We start from the raw sequence: 14,342 nt of genomic DNA on the forward strand, positions 1-14,342 counted from the left end.
TAAATAAGTGGAACTTCTCTCTCTCCCTTCTCTCTCTTTAATATCCATAAATTAAAATAAAAGTGAATTGTGGCAAAAGGGTGGACTAGGGTCCTAAAAGAGAGAGAACAGCATGAGGCTCTGCCTCCCACTAAGGTGCAGGGCCTAGCTGCTGCAGTTTTTCAGTGACTCTTTGATCCCAGGTTGTTTACAGCCTTCTAAGAGAGAAAAGACACCACACTTAATTTCATTGAATGAAGTGTTCAGTAAATATTAGCTCTGTACCAGGCACTATTCTAAACTCATTAAATGACTGAATCTTCTCAACTACCCCATATGGTAGGTGCTAACAACATTTTAGGTTACATACCTTGCTAGGTCAAACAATTGATACGTGGTTGAGCCAAGAATCAAACTCAGTCCATCTGACTTGCAGACAAAGGCTCTTTATTGCACAACTCATTCCCTCCAGCTATGTGAACTGTGCTCCTAGGCTTGTGCAGTGCACAATCTGGACAGCCGTATGAGGCAGCACTGCTTGCAGAACCTGTTCTTTTTTCTATATTTTAATTTATTGATTGATTTGAAAAACATCAATTTATTGTTTCACTTAGTTATGCATTTATAGGTTGATTCTTATATGTTTCTTTTTTTAAAATTTTTTATTTATTTTAGAGGAGACGAGAGAGAGAGAGAGAGAGAGAGAGAGAGAGAGAGAGAGAGAAAGAGAGAAAGAGAGAAAGAGAAGGGGGGAGGAGTAGAAAGTATCAACTCCCTCCCATTTGTGCCTTGACCAGTCAAGCCCAGAGTTTTGAACCAGCAACCTCAGCATTCCAGGTTGATGCTGGATCCACTGCGCCACCACAGGTCAGGCCCTTATATGTTTCTTATATGTGCCCTGACCAGGGATCAAACCAGCAACCTTGGCATGTCAGGACAACATGCTAATCAACTGAGCAACTTGGCCCAGGCAGACCCCCTGTTCTTTTTTCCTTTTTTTAATTTTTTTATTTGTGTGTGTGTGTGTGTCAGAGACAGAGAGAGTCAGAGAGAGGGACAGATAGGGACAAACAGGAAGGGAGAGAGATGAGAAACATCAATTCTTCGTTGAGGCTTCTTAGTTGTTCATCGATTGCTTTCTCATATGTGCCTTAACTGTGGGGCTACAGCAGACCGAGTGACCCCTTGCTCAAGCCAGCAACCTTGGGCTCAAGCTGGTGAGCCTTGCTTAAACCAGATGAGCCCGCGCTCAAGCTGGCGACCTTGGGGTCTCGAACCTGGGTCCTCCACATCCAAGTCAGATGCTCTATCCACTGCACCACTGCACCACTGCCTGGTCAGGCCCCCTGTTCTTAATTAACCACCCACTTCCATATTCATTAGGCCAGATCATAAGAAAGGTAGGCATCACTGGTAGAGAGTTCCAGAAACATAGTTTTGCAAAGGAGGTTGGATGGGATCTGAGGCCCCCAAATTAGGTAGGATTGTGAGAAGGGAAAGGTAGATATAAATATGGTCATACACCATATAATGATGTTTCAGTCAACAATGTACTGCATATATGACAGTGGTCCCATAAGAAGAACCCCTAAGAAAATCCACAGTAAAGGGTTTAGCAGAAGTTTTTGCAGATCTTAATATGCTCCTTAAAAAGTTTGATCCCCAACACCAAAAGGTTTTCATTAATAGAGAGGAGTGTTCATGAGGCATTATCTCCTTTCAAGCAAATGTGATTAAAAAAATAAATAAACCAAGTAAATCACCATATTTCTGAAAGAAGTGACACCTACCTTCTCAAGGAGAGTCTCAGGTAGGTTCTTCAGGAGATACTTTAGAAGAAGACATGTGGGCCTAACCTGTGGTGGCGCAGTGGATAAAGCATCAACCTGGAAACGCTGAGGTCACCGGTTCAAAACCCTGGGCTTGCCTGGTCAAGGCACATATGGAAGTTGATGCTTCCAGCTCCTCCCCTTTTCTCTCTCTGTCTCTCTCTCCTCTCTCTCCCTCTCTGTCTCTCTCTCCCTCTCTCTCTCCTCTCTAAAAATGAATAAATAAAATAAAATAAAAATAATAAAAAAAGAAAAAGACATTGTGGTTATAAGAGATGACAGTGGCATGCATGTTACTGCCCTTGAAGACCTTCCCCTGTGACAAGATGTGGAGATGGAAAACAGTGATATTGATGATCCTGACCGTGTGTCGGCCTAGGCTAAGGTGTATTAGTGCCACGCTTGGACTTGATATATTTTTCTTTAATATTTGACTTAATTGTTATAACATATTTCTCAGAAATTTGTATATAGTGTGCCTACAATTATTTGTAGGATTTTAAATGTGCCCCAACTTCAAAAAGTTTGAGAAACACTGCTCTTACCTTATAGTCATCATATCAGCATGGGACTGCTTATGGCCAGATTGTCATACATTTTTAAAATTCAATTCACTGTTATTTTGGGTATCTGTGAGAGAAACAAAATCTATATTCTAGCTGATACAGTGTGCATTTGGCATGCCAAGCACACTTTTCAAACTATACCTGCTTCCTTCCCTTCCTTTTTTCTTTCCTTCCTTTTCCTTTTGCTGCTTTCTTTCTTTCTTTCTTTTTTTAAATTTTTTTATGTCTTTATTCATTTTTTAGAAAGTAAAGAGAGAGAGACTGAGAGAGAGAGAAGGGAGGAGGAGCAGAAACCATCAACTCCCATATGTGCTCTGACCAGGCAAACCCAGGGTTTTGAACTGGCGACCTCAGCATTTCCAGGTCGATGCTTTATCCACTGCACCACCACAGGCCAGTCTTTCTTTCTTTCTTTCTTTCTTTCTTTCTTTCTTTCTTTCTTTCTTTCTTTCTTTCTTTCTTTCTTTCTTTCTTTCTTTCTTTCTTTCTTTCTTTCTTTCTTTCTCTCTTTCTTTTCTTTTCTTTCTTTCTTTCTCTCTCTCTTTTTCTTTCTTTCTTTCTCTCTCTCTCTCTTTCTTTTCCTCCCTCCCTCCCTTCCTTCCTTCTTTCCTTTCTTTTTCTTTCTTTATTTTTTTATTTTTTAAATTTATTTTTATTTATTTTAATATTTTATTTATTCATTTCAGAGAGGGGAGACAGAGAAGGGGGGAAGAGCTGGAAGCATCAACTCCCATATGTGCTTTGACCAGGCAAGTCCAGGGTTTCGAACCCAGCGTTCCAGGTCAATGCTTTATCCATTGCACCATCACAGGTCAGGCTTTTCCTTCCTTCCTTTCTTCTTTCTTTCCTTCCTTCCTTCCTTCCTTCCTTTCTTCCTTCCTTCCTTCCTTCCTTCCTTCCTTCCTTCCTTCCTTCCTTCCTTCCTTCCTTCCTTCCTTCCCTTCCTTCCCTATCTTCCCTTTCTTTCCCTTTCTTTCTTTCTTTCTTTCTTTCTTTCTTTCTTTCTTTCTTTCTTTCTTTCTTTCTTTTTTCCTTCCTTTCTCCCTCCCTCCCTCCCTCTGTCCCTCCATCCCTCCCTTCCTTCCTTTTCTTCTCACTTAAAATTAAGGATGTATATAATAACTTTCATAAAATGCAAATATAAAGTTAAGCCTATAGGAGTTATTAAGCATTAGATTTAGCTGCAAGCTTCCTGGAAGCCAAGCCAAATGGAAATAAGATGAATCAGTCTCAGAATGTTTGATATGAAAGGAAAGGGCAACTCCCAGTTTTCCTGGCAAATATTCAAATAATTTCTCGTGTTGGAGAATTTCTCAGCTGAAGTCATGTATTTACCATATTCTCCATAAATTTGACAGCAAATGGAAATTAAAGTTCACATGTGACTTCTTTTTTTTTTTTTTTTTTCAGAGACAGAGAGTCAGAGAGAGGGATAGACAGGGACAGGCAGACAGGAACAGAGAGGTGAGAAGCATCAATCATTAGTTTTTCGTTGCATATTGCAACACCTTAATTGTTCATTGATTGCTTTCTCATACGTGCCTTGACCGCGGGCCTTCAACAGACCCAGTAACCTCTTGCTCAAGCCAGCGACCTTGGGCTCAAGCTGGTGAGCTTTTGCTCAAACCAGATGAGCCCTCGCTCAAGCTAGAGACCTCGAGGATCGAACCTGGGTCTTCCACATCCCAGTCTGACGCTCTATCTACTGCGCCACTGCCTGGTCAGGCTACATGTGACTTCTTTTCACAACCTTGGATGAAAACCCAGGGCATGTTATTAAAACACAACTCTAGGAGGATGATTCTGTAAGAGACCAAGCTAGGATGGTGTCAAGCCCTTTACATGAATCCTCTTATTTGCTCCTCTCAACAGCAGGTAATACTTTTACCCTTATTTTACAGATGAGGAAACTAGGGTAAAGAAAGGAGAAGGGCCAGATCAGATAACTGGTGGTGAACCAGTTTTGTAAGCCATGTCTTAGACTCTGGAGGCCCTATTTTAACTGTCCCTCCTGCACCTGCCAGCACTACCACATACAAAATTAAAGGTATTGTGGGTTGAGAATCAGAGAAAAGCACAAGAATCGTTGCTCCAAAATATGCCTGTATTAGCCGAAAGAGATCAGTGAGACCTGGTAAATATTGGAGAGATCTCTGCTCCTCATAAAGTAAGAAGTACGTATTAGCACCATGAGGCAGAAGGAAAACTCCAAATTTGGAGCTTGACTAGAATATGTGGGGCTTCAATCATGGAAGAGGAAATAATATTACAAGCAGTTGTTCTAGGACAGCTGATGTCTACAAAAAGAGAAAAGAATTCTTCTGTCTCATTTCTTATTGATCAACTACTATGCACCAGGGACATCCTGGGAACCCAAGTGACAGCAAGGGAACTAGCCTACTGGGTGAAAAGCACTTTCTAAGTTGTCTCTTTTTTTTTTTTTTTTGGTATTTTTCTGAAGTTGGAAATGGGGAGGCAGTCAGACAGACTCCTGTATGCGCCCCACCGGGATCTACCCGGCATGCCCACCAGGGGACGGACGATGCTCTGCCCATCTGGAGCGCCACTCTGCCACAACCAGAGCCACTCTAGCGCCTGAGGCAGAGGCCATGGAGCCATCCTCAGTGCCCGGGCCAACCTTGCTCCAATGGAGCCCCGGCTGCGGGAGGGGAAGAGAGAGACAGAGAGGAAGGAGAGGGGGAGGGGTGGAGAAGCAGATAGGTGCTTCTCCTGTGTGCCCTGGCCGGGAATCGAACCCGGGACTTCTGCACGCCAGGCTGACGCTCTACCACTGAGCCAACTGGCCAGGGCCTCATTTTTTTTTTAATTTAATTTTTACAGAGACCGAGAGTAAGTCAGAGAGAGGGATAGACAGGGACAGACAGGAACAGAGAGAGATGAGAAGCATCAATCATTAGTTTTTCATTGCGCATTGCAACACCTTAGTTGTTCATTGATTGCTTTCTCATATGTGCTTTGACCGCGGGCCTTCAGCAGACCAAGTAACCCCTTGCTGGAGCCAGCGACCTTGGGTTCAAGCTGGTGGGCTTTTGGTCAAACCAGATGAGCCTGCGCTCAAGCTGGCAACCTCAGGGTCTCGTACCTGGGTCCTCTACATCCCAGTCCGACACTCTATCCACTGCGCCACTGACTGGTCAGGCTAAGTTGTCTCATTTTTAAAATCTACAATTTTTTTTTCTTAAGTGAGAAGCTGGGAGGCAGAGAGACAGACTCCCACATGCCCCCTGACCGGAATCCACCCAGCAAGCCCCCTACCCTGTGAAGCTCTGCCCATCTGGGGCCATTGTTCCATTGCTAGGCAACCAAGCTATTTTAGCGCCTGAGGGGAGGCTATGGAGCCATCCTCAGTGCCAGGGGCCAACTTTTCCAACAGAGCCTTGGCTGCAGGAGGGGAAGAGAGAGATAGAAGGGAGAGAAGGGTGGAGAAGCAGATGATCTCTTCTGTGTGCCCTGACTAGGAATTGAACCTGAAACATCCACATGCTGGGCTGATGCTCTACCACTGAGCCATCAGCCAGGGCCTAAAATAATTCTACAAGTTAAGTATAATTATCAGTATGATTATGCCATGTTACACGTGAAGAAACTGAGGCTCAAAACAATGAAATGATTTGTCCAAGATCCCACAGTTGGTAAGGGGTAGAAGCACAGTTTGAACCCAGGTCTGTCTGACTCCAAATGTCTTTTAATGTGCCATCACTGTTTCAACAGCAGGAGAGAAAAGATGTGATGGATATGACATTCAAACCCATTCTATTTCTTCATTGTTTTTGGGTAAATAAAATTTAAATAATTGAACATCAAATTGGTACACACCCACCAAAAATATTTCTTCAATATCTTGGAGCATATTGCTTTGAACTAATTTTGGATTATTTCCTTGAAATGATCCCCAGAAGAGGAATTCCTCGGTCAAAAGGGCCTGTACATTCTTTAAGCCTTCAATTTATATTTCCAAATTGCTTTTTCATTTTTTCCCATTGATTTGAGAGAGAGAAAGAGAGAGAGGAAGGGAGACATAGAGACAGAAAGGAGAAGGGAATGAGAGAGAGAGAGAAGCATCAACTCATTGCTTGTTATTCCATTTAGTTTTACATTCATTGGTTGCTTCTTGTATGTGCCCTGGCTGAGGAATGAACCTGCAACCTCAGTGCTCTAGGAAGATGCTCTATCCACTGAGCGACCTGGCTAGGGTTTCAAATTGCTTTTTAAAAGATTTTTAGCAAATCATTTATCCACCAGAAATGTAGAAGTATCCATTGCTCACACTAGCATCACTCTTTGGTGTTATCAGTTTTTGTGTTTTTATTTTTATTTTTTAAAGTTATCTTGTTTTTTAATTTTTTTTAAGATTATTTATTTATTTATTCATTATAGAGAGGGGCAGGGGGGGGGAGAAGGGAGGAGGAGCAGGAAGCATCAACTCCCATATGTACCTTGACCAGGCAAGCCCAGAGTTCTGAACCGGCAACCTCAGCGTTTCCAGGTTGACGCTTTATCCTCTGCGCCACCACAGGTCAGGCTTGTGTTTTTATTTTTATTTTTATTTTTGTATTTTTCTGAAGTTGGAAACAGGGAGGCAGTCAGACAGACTCCTGCATGCGCCTGACCTGGATCCACCTGGCATGCCCACTGGGGGCGTTGCTCTGTTGCAACCAGAGCCATTCTAGCGCCTGAGGCAGAGGCCATAGAGCCATCCTCAGCACCCGGGCCATCTTTGCTCCAGTGGAGCCTTGGCTGCGGGAGGGGAAGAGAGAGATAGAAAGGAAGGAGAGGGAGAGGGGTGAAGAAGCAGATGGGCGCTTCTCCTGTGTGCCCTGACCGGGAATCGAACCTGGGACTCCTGCATGCCAGGCCAACGCTCTACCATTGAGCCAACCGGCCAGGGCCTATTTTTTTAATTTAAGACTTTATTGCCTGACCAGGTAGTGGCGCAGTGGATAGAGCGTTGGACTGGGATGCCAAGGATCCAGGTTCGAGACCCCAAGGTCGCCAGCTTGAGCACGGGCTCATCTGGTTTGAGCAAAAACTCACCAGCTTGGACCCAAGGTCGCTGGCTCAAGCAAGGGTCTGCTGAAGGCCCGCGGTCAAGGCACATATGAGAAAGCAATGAACAACTAAGGTGTCGCAATGCGCAACAAAAACTAATGATTGATGCTTCTTCTCATCTCTCTGTTCCTGTCTGTTCCTATCTATCCCTCGCTCTGACTCTCTCTCTGTCTCTGTAAAAAAAAAACTATATATATATATATATTCATTTTAGAGAGGAGAAGAGAGAGAGAGAGAGAGGAGAGAGAGAGAGAGAGAGAGAGAGAGAGAGAGAGAGAGAGGAGGAGGAGGAGGAGGAGGAGGAGGAAGCATCAACTTGCATATGTGCCTTGACCAGGCAAGCCCAGGGTTTCGTACCAGCAACTGCAATGTTACAGGTTGGCTCTTTATCCACTGTGCCACCACAGGTCAGGCTGGTGTTATCAGTGTTTAAAGATATTTTTTAGCCTGATCTATGATGGCACAGTGAATAAAGCATTGACCTATAATGCTGAAGTTGCTGGTTTGAAACCCTAGGCTTGCCTGGTCAAGGCACATGCAACAAGCAAGCAATGATAAATTAAAACTGAAGCAACAGCCTGACCTGTGGTGGCACAGTGGATAAAGCATTGACCCTGGAACACTAAGGTCATGGTTTGAAACTCTGGGCTTGCCCAGTCAGGGCACATATGGGAGTTTATGCTTCCTGCTCCTCCCCCTTCTCTGTTTCTTTCTCTCTCTTCTCTAAAATAAATAAATGAAGTCTTTAAAAGTGAAGCAACAACTGCCTGATCTGTGGTGGCGCAGTGGATAAAACGTCAACCTGGAAGACCTGGAACACTGAGGTTGCTGATTTGAAACCCTAGGCTTGCCCAGTCAAGGCACATATGGAAGTTGATGCTTCCTGCTCCTCCCCCTTCTCTCTCTCTCTACTCCTTCTCTCCTCTCAAAAATGAATAAATAAAGTCTTAAAAAAAAAAGTGCCTGACCTGTGGTGGTGCAGTGGATAAAGCGTTGATCTGGAAATGCTGAGGTTGCCGGTTCGAAACCCTGGGCTTGCCTGGTCAAGGCACATATGGGAGTTGATGCTTCCAGCTCCTCCCCCCTTCTCTCTCTCTGTCTCTCTCTCTCTCTGTCTCTCCCTCTCCTCTCTAAAATGAACAAATATAAAAAAAAAAAAAAGTGAAGCGGCCCTGGCCAGTTGGCTCAGTGGTAGAGCATCGGCCTGGTGTGCAGAAGTCCCGGGTTCGATTCCCGGCCAGGGCACATAGGAGAAGCGCCCATCTGCTTCTCCACCCCTCCCCCTCTCCTTCCTCTCTGTCTCTCTCTTCCCCTCCCGCAGCCGAGGCTCTATTGGAGCAAAGATGGCCCGGGCGCTGGGGATGGCTCCTTGGCCTCTGCCTCAGGCGCTAGAGTGGCTCTGGTCGCAACAGAGCGACGCCCCGGAGGGGCAGAGCATCGCCCCCTGGTGGGCAGAGCGTTGCCCCCTGGTGGGCGTGCCAGGTGGATCCCGGTTGGGCGCATGCAGGAGTCTGTCTGACTGTCTCTCCCCGTTTCCAGCTTCAGAAAAAAAATAAATAATAATAATAATAATAAAAAAGTGAAGCAACTATGAGTTGATACTTCTTACTTCCCACCCCTTCTGTAAAATCAATAAATAAACTCTTTAAAAAATATTTTTAAAATTTTTTATTGATTTTACTTTTTAAAATTTATTGATTTGAGAGAGAGAGAGAAATGTTGATCTGCTTCTGTATGTGCCCTGATCGGGGATCGAACTGGCAACCTTTATGTATTGAGATGATGTTCTTTTTTTTTTTCTTTTTTTTCTTTTTTTGAATTTTTGAGAAGTTTATTGACCGGCGACTGCAGGGGGCTGGTACAAACCCAAATCCTGCAGCCGAGATGATGTTCTAACCAATCAAACTATCCAGCCAGGGTACCTTTTTTATTGATTTTAGAGAGAGAGGAAGGGAGAGAGCAAGAGAGTGACAGAAATATTGATCTGTTCTGTATGTGCCCTGACTGGCAACCTTTGCATATTGGGACAATGCTATAACCAACTGAGCAATCAGACCAGTGCTATGTCCTCCCTCCCTCCCTCCCTTCCTTCCTTCTTCCCTCCCTCCCTTTCTTTTTCTTTTTTTAAAATATTTTATTTATTGATTTTTAATCTTTTTTTTTTTTTTTTTTTTTTTTCTGAAGCTGGAAACGGGGAGAGACAGTCAGACAGACTCCCGCATGCGCCCGACCGGGATCCACCCGGCACGCCCACCAGGGGTGACGCTCTGCCCACCAGGGGGCGATGCTCTGCCCCTCCGGGGTGTCGCTTTGCCGCGACCAGAGCCACTCTAGCGCCTAGGGCAGAGGCCAAGGAGCCATCCCCAGCGCCCGGGCCATTTTTGCTCCAATGGAGCCTTGGCTGCGGGAGGGGAAGAGAGAGACAGAGAGGAAGGAGGGGGTCGGGGGTGGAGAAGCAAATGGGCGCTTCTCCTATGTGCCCTGGCCGGGAATCGAACCCGGGTCCCCCGCACGCCAGGCCGATGCTCTACCACTGAGCCAACCGGCCAGGGCCATTTATTGATTTTTAGAGAGAGGGGAGAGAGAGAGAGAGAAGGGGGAGGAGCAGGAAGCATCAACTCCCATATGTGCCTTGACCAGGCAAGCCCAGGGTTTCGAACCGGCAACCTCAGTGTTCCAGGTCGACGCTTTATCCCACTGTGCCACCACAGGTCAGGCTCCCTTCCTTTTTCGTTCTCTTTCTCTCTCTCTCTCTCTCTCTCTCTCTCTTTCTTTATTTCCCTTTCTTTCTTTCTTTCTTTCTTTCTTTCATTCTTTCTTTCTCTCTCTCTCTCTCTCTTGTTCTTTCTTCCATTTTTTTTAGTGAGAGGAGGGGAGATAGAGAAACAGACTGCCACATGCACCGCAAATCAGGGTCCACCGGCAAGGCCCATCTGGGGCCGATGCTCTGCCCATGTGGGGTCGCTTGCATCCGAGCTATTTTAGCACCTGAAGCCGATGCTCCATGGAATCATCCTCAGCGCCACAGGCTGATATGCTTGAACCAATCATGCCATGGAAAGAGAGAGAGAAGCATGAGTTGGAGGAGGAATAAGCAGATGGTCGCTTCTCGTGTGTGTCCTGACCGGGAATCAAACCCAGAACTTCCACTGGCCAGGCTGACATTCTACCACTGAGGCAATTGCCCATAGCCTGCTATGTTCTTTATTAGTAGAAATATTAACCCATTGTTCATAAAACATTTCTGTAGTCTGAAGTTTTACTGTTGGTTATAATTTTGAAGTAGGGGATGGGTTTTTTAGTTTATTTCCAGCAACAGAAATTTAAAGAATGTTTTAATGTGTGTGTGTGTGTGTGTGTGTGTGTGTGTGTGTGTGTGTTTAGGAATATTTTAATGTTTTATAAACAAACCTGTCCATCTTTCCATCTTTTCCTTGTGACTTCTTCCATTTTCTCTAATCTTAGAATACCACTCACTCCTCCAATGGCTTATTTTCTGTCAGGTTCAAGAATTGATGAAGATGTCTTAGTCACTTTGTCACCTTTAAATAACAAAGGAGAGAAGATTATTTCCTTTTTCTCTTCATAAGTTTGACTTTCCTTGACACCCTTTTTGTTTTCATACCTTGAAATACGCTCACTGAGGGGTAGAAGCTGTAGATAGTAATGTATATGTGGATATGCATCCCCAAAACTCTAGAAGAATATGTACCAAAAATTATTAACACTTATTATTTCTGATTGATGGGAACAGGGCTGGGATGAATTTGTTGTACGTGCCTGCCCAACAACCCTATTTCCTCTGGGCAAGATACTCCTTTTCATTCCTTGTGACTGTGGTGTGGCTGCTTATTAAGTACATTTGTCCAAGATTACATGGCAACAGTTTCTGGAGCCAAAGGATAGACATGTCACTCCAGCAGCCCTCTCCTAAGTATATAGCGCTCTTTCTGTTGTGTTCAGATGGAAAGCTAGGGCTGTCTCATACTATCTTTCCTGCCAGGTAGAGATCATTCTGCAGAAGAAAGGAAGACAACATGCAAAGAGACATTGAAATAAGGAGAGATGAGAGAAAGCAAATTCTAAGGGTACTGTTTCTCTAGTTCCAGTTTACAAAACCTTGATCCCTAGTGTTTTTTCCCTTTGATCTTGAGTCAGCTATTGTGAGCCATATGTTTCTCTTTGATGAGATTGGCTTAGGTTGGGATTCCGTTACTTGGCAAGTGAAAGAATCTGATTAGTGGCAAAAATGGTCTTGTGTGTACTTTTAGTATTTTATGTAATTTTTTTTTCTTTTTCAAAGAGATAGAGAGAGAGTCAGAGAGAGGGACAGATAGGGACAGACAGACAGGAACGGAGAAAGATGAGAAGAATCAATCATCAGTTTTTCGTTGCGACACCTTAGTTCAGTGGTAGTCAACCTGGTCCCTTCCGCCCCTAGTGGTTCCAGCTTTCATGGTGGGCGGTAGCGGAACAACCAAAGTATAAATAAAAAGATAGATTTAACTATAGTAAGTTGTTTTATAAAGATTTATTCTGCCAAACTTAGCAAAAATCTGACATAAAGTACTTGGTATGTAATTATTATTTTATGCTTTAACTTGCTGTAACTCTGCTCTATAAATTTTATAAAGTAAAGTTACTTCCCTACTTTATAAATCACCATTACTGTGGAATTGGTGGGCGGTTAGAAAATTTTACTGCTACCAGAGATACAAAAGTGGGCAGTAGGTATAAAAAGGTTGACTACCCTGCCTTAGTTGTTCATTGATTGCCTTCTCATATGTGCCTTGACTGTGGGCCTTCAGCAGACCAAGACCCCTTGCTCAAGCCAGTGACCTTGGGCTTAAGCCAGCAACCTTTGAGCTTCAAGCCAGCGACCTTTGGACTCAATCCAGTGACCATGGGGTCATGTCTACCATCTCACGCTCAAGCCTGCAACCCCGTGCTTCAAGCTGGTGAGCCCATGCTCAAGCTGGCAACCTCAGGGTTTTGAATCTGAGACCTCAACATCCCAGTCTGATGCTCTATCCACTATGCTACTGCCTGGTCAGGCTAGTAGAAAAAATATATATATTTTTAAAGATTTTATTTATTCATTAGAGAGAGAGAGAGAGAGAGAGAAGTGGGGAGGAGCAGGAAGCATCAACTCCCATATGTGCCTTGACCAGGAAAGCCCAGGGTTTTGAACCGGCAACCTCAGCGTTTCCAGGTTGACACTTTATCCACTGTGCCACCACAGGTCAGACTAGTAGAAAAATTTTTAAGAGAAAAAAAGACAGAATGTGCTTGCTAGAAAAAAGAAAGCTACCCTGGCTGGGTAACTCAGTTGGTTAGAGCATCAGCCCAATATACCAAGGTTGTGGGTTTGATCCCTGGTCAAGGCACATACAAGAATCAGCCAGCCTGACCTGGTGGTGGCACAGTGGATAGAGCATCGGCCTGGGACTGAGGACTCAGGTTCAAAACCCCCAGGCCACCAGCTTGAACGTGGGTTTACCACGTTTTTCTGCACTTAGCTTGAGTGCAGGGTTGCTGGCTTAATGATTATGGGATCAGAGACATGACCCCATGGTTACTGGCTTGAAGTCCAAAGTCACTGGCTTGAGCCCAAGGTCGCTGGCTTGAGCCCAAGGTTGCTGGCTTGAGCAAGGGGTCATTGGTTTGGCTGGAGCCCCGTGGTCAAGGCACGTATGAGAAAGTAATCAATGAACAACTAAGTTACTACAACGAAGAATTGATGCTTCTCATTTCTCTCCCTTCCTGTGTGCCTGTGTGTCTGTCCCTGTTTGTCCCCCTCTCTCTCTCTTCCGCTAAGAAAAAAATAAAAAAGAATCAACCAAGGAATGCATAAATAATAAATAAGTGGAACAGGTCTATGTTTCTCTCTCTCTCCTTCCCTTCCTCTCTCTCTAAAAAACAAAACAAACAAACAAAAACAAGAAAGAAAGAAAGAAAGAAAGAAAGAAAGAAAGAAAGAAAGAAAGAAAGAAAGAAAGTTAGTTTCAGCCTGATCTGTGGTGGTGCAGTAGATAAGGTGTCTCTTAGAATGCAGAGGTTGCTGGTTTGAAACCACAGGCTTGCCCAGTCAAGGGACATACGAGAAGGAACTACTATGAGTTGATTTTGCCTGCTCCTCCCCACCACCTTTCTCTTTCTCTATCCTCTCTCTGGAATCAATAAATAAAATCTTAGAAAAGAAAGAAAGAAAGAGAATATTGGCCCTGGCCAGTGGCTCAGTGGATAGAGTGTTGGTGGCCTGGGTTCGATCCCTGGTCAGGACACACATGAGTAGTGACCAGCTGCTTCTCACTCTTTTGCTTTCCCCCTTTTCTCCCTCTTCTTCTCCTGCAGCCAGTGGCTCTATTGGTTCCAGCATTGGCCCCAGACGCTGAGGGTAGCTCAGTTGGTCCCAGTGCACCAGCCTCAGGTGCTAAAAATAGCTCGACTGATTTGAGCATCCTCCCCAGACAGGGGTTGCCAGGTGGATCTCAGTCGGAGTGCACGTGGGAGTTTATTGTCTATCTCACTATCTCCCCTCCTCTCACTTAGAAAAAAAAAAAAACGCAAGTCCTCAGAAGGACAGAGGCTACCTTATCACCTTGAGAATGTTAATGAGATAAACAGGAATTTGTGATAACCTCACCTTAGTGGATGTGTTGGAGGTGTGTGTATGGAGGGGAGATTAGGGGTTCAGCCCTGGACATGAAACATGTTTTTCCATGGATTAGACAGTCTGAGATACTGAGATATATATATACACTATTTTTTATTAAGTGAGAGGTAGGGAGGCAGAGAGACAAACTCCCACATGCAGCCCAACCGGGATCCACCTGGCAAGCCCCCTACTGGGCAATGCTCTATCTGGGGCTTCTACTCTGTTGCTCAGCAACTGAGC

Source organism: Saccopteryx leptura, chromosome 10, assembly GCF_036850995.1.
Source record: "Saccopteryx leptura isolate mSacLep1 chromosome 10, mSacLep1_pri_phased_curated, whole genome shotgun sequence".
NCBI lineage: Eukaryota > Metazoa > Chordata > Mammalia > Chiroptera > Emballonuridae > Saccopteryx > Saccopteryx leptura.